General features: G+C 47.2%; 1 protein-coding gene across 4 annotated transcripts in view; it reads left to right on the top strand.

The window, feature by feature from the left end:
* The window catches only part of ZMYND8 (zinc finger MYND-type containing 8), a 106425-nt gene that overhangs the window by 10155 nt on the left and 93340 nt on the right, over window positions 1-2930 (top strand). The window lies entirely within an intron of this gene.

Consider the following 2930-nt stretch of genomic DNA (forward strand, 5'->3'; position numbering starts at 1 on the left):
CAGCATTCCTGGAACACCTGACAGTACATTCTGCACACCGATGACATTGTGGCCAAGAAGGGACTTTTTCCTGTAATCTGGAGGTGCGTTCGCTCATTTCACGGCAGTGATCACACCTCCGGAGACAGCAGCGAAAGTAAACAAGATGTTATGTCTGAAACATATAGTATAATAAGTATATAGTTCTGTAATAGCGATGGGAAAGTATAACCCGACAGGGCATGGTGAGCTGAGCCAGAGGAGCTAAAAGCCCTCCATGACGGCTCGAATTCAGAGCTCTGGGTGGCCCTTTAAGTACCACCAGACAAAAGTCCATTTATAAATCAACCGGAAAATGATTGGTGGAACAGAGAGCGCATCTCATCAGATGCAACGCTCAGCAGCCACGGCTTCCTCCGTACAATGGCCGACACTGACCATTCCTTACATGGGTTCAACAAGAGAAAATCCAGCCGTGTATGGCCTGAGACCAGAAGATGTCTGTGTTTGTCTGATATCTCATTTAGATATTGATCCTCATTTTATGACCGCATACGAGGCTGTGCAATTCATTACTCTGGCCCAACTGTACATCCAGAACCGCTGGTCCATACAGTAGATACAGCCTAATATTATAGAGCCATTCCTTCCAAGCTGCAGAGCTCTTATGGGCTACCTGGCCATTAGTAAAAATAAAATGGAGTATATACTGGGCCAGTTGGTAAAACACGTGGTTTGCCAAGGAGTGATGGGAGGTTTAGTTTGGTAATATGCTTACTAGGGGCCCAACTCATGGTGCTGCTAAAAATAATTCTGCTGCACGAGAACCACCTCCCCTGCCTCTGCTTACATCTATGGCATTTTGCTTCTGCCCCAGTTTACATCTTTGGTGTTTTGCCTTTGCCCCTGCTTGTATCTTTTACATCTTGCCTCTGCCCCTGGTTGCATCTTGGCTTTGCCCCTGGTTGCATCTTGGCTTTGCCCCTGGTTGCATCTTGGCTTTGCCCCTGGTTGCATCTTGGCTTTGCCCCTGGAGCCTCTGCCCCTGCCTTCATCTTTGGCCTAGAGTTTTTTTTTTTTCCAGGCTCAGACCTGCACACCAATGGCACATTGAGGACGGGCCACCTTAAACAGATGCGAAGGATCAATGCGCAAACATGTTTACACCGTATGGTGGAAGTGTGTGTGTGTATGTATGGGGGGGTTATTTATCTGCAGTGCCAGCCTATCTCCATGAATTTAATAGTGTTCAGGTATAAAATGGAACCAGGCCAATGAAGAATTTGGCTATTGGGTTGGCAGATAGCTTTCAGACATACGGGTGTTCTCTTATCTGGCTGTACATGGGTGGATTGGACGGATCTTTTCTTATGTATGCAGGCTCCTTTTAATTACAGCAGGGGTTGTTGTTTTGTTATGGGTGATGTCTGTCCAGTTCAGATGCTAATTAATCTTAGCGGGGTTCTTCATTGTTTGGCACCGGAGGATTTGTTTATTAGATGACCTGTAATTGGATGTGGACTATGGAGGGTGTTCCTGAGGTACCTTCCAGTATCTGTTGTTTGCATCCTCCTGATCCCTGCTCCTGAATGTGAGACTTGCAGGCCCTGCTCTATTATGGCTGCCTACATTACAGCTGCCGCCGTCCCCCAATCCCCCGTGAGCAGCCATGGTTTATTACCACAGGCATTGACGAGCACTGGGGGGGGGGGCGCCCCCCCCGGGCGCAGTCATACGTTAAGGTCACTTCTCATTTGGTGCGGATTCTAACATTGGGGGTCACCCTTCCTTTGGGGCAGATAACACAAACAAGCACCCGGGAAATTTTTATATATAGGGCAGATAATAGCACAGCTTCCCCGACCCGCACAGATCCCTCCATTCCCACTTCTCTCCCCATATCCTCATCCAGATTCGACCTTTGTTCTGGCCGAGCGTGTGGTGGTGTTTTTTTTGTGTGTGTGATGTGTAAATCATACCAGTCTGCCTTCCTGTCTGAGTTTTCCTCTAAACATTTGGTATTTCATCTACAACCCCTGAAATCCAAGGCGATTTCCCCCCTGGCGGTATGTTGGGAGCCGGTGGGGGAGATAGCCCTCGAGTCCACACATATGCCCTTAAAACTGCTTCCATTTTAACTACAGTGCAGGAATGGGGCAGTGCAGTGCTGCCAGACGCCATGTTAAGAGCCTGCACAAGTTCCACATCCAGCGATGAGTAAGACTGTGATAGGTGAGTGTTTATTCTGCTAACCCCGACCTCCCTGCAGCATCACGCCTGCCACCAGCACATCCATTTTACACGCATGTTACATAGGGTGCTGTGCAGAGCTTTGTATTTAGGTTTTGCTTCATGCTGTGTGGTGGCTGAATGTGGAGCAGAGATTGTGCATGGCTTGTGTTGTCACACCTTGCAGACATGTCTGCTTTTTTTTCTTTCTTCCCCCTGCTTAGATCAGGAGCATGCACTGCCATCACAAACAACATCGCATTGCTACATCTTTACTGGGAACACAACATAACTGTGTACAATGTAACACTAGACAGATGTTGCATCCAAAGCAAGAGCAGATGATACAGAGTACAAATTAGACCCATGTAACCTTTTTTTCTTCTTCTCCTTGCCCTTCCCTGAAATGGTTAATGCAAAGCAGATGCCATTAAGGGGGAATATCTACCGCATTTGCTTCGGCAATGATTGACAGCTAGGCAGCATCAAGGAGTCCACTTACCCTTTTGCTAATACCTGGTATTGGTTTCCTTTCAGCATTGATTGGTAGATGATTCATTGCGCAGCGGGACCGCTTATCAATAATCATAACTATAGATGCATTGACATGTCTCTCTCTCTCTCTCTCTCTCTCTCTCAATTCAAATAAGCTTTATTGGCAGGACCAAATACATTTTAGCATTGCCAAAGCATATGGGGAGGTTATATGGGATGGGGGGGGG

The sequence above is a fragment of the Nanorana parkeri genome, unplaced genomic scaffold (assembly GCF_000935625.1).
Source record: "Nanorana parkeri isolate BGI_ZX_2015 unplaced genomic scaffold, ASM93562v1 scaffold2648, whole genome shotgun sequence".
Lineage (NCBI taxonomy): Eukaryota > Metazoa > Chordata > Amphibia > Anura > Dicroglossidae > Nanorana > Nanorana parkeri.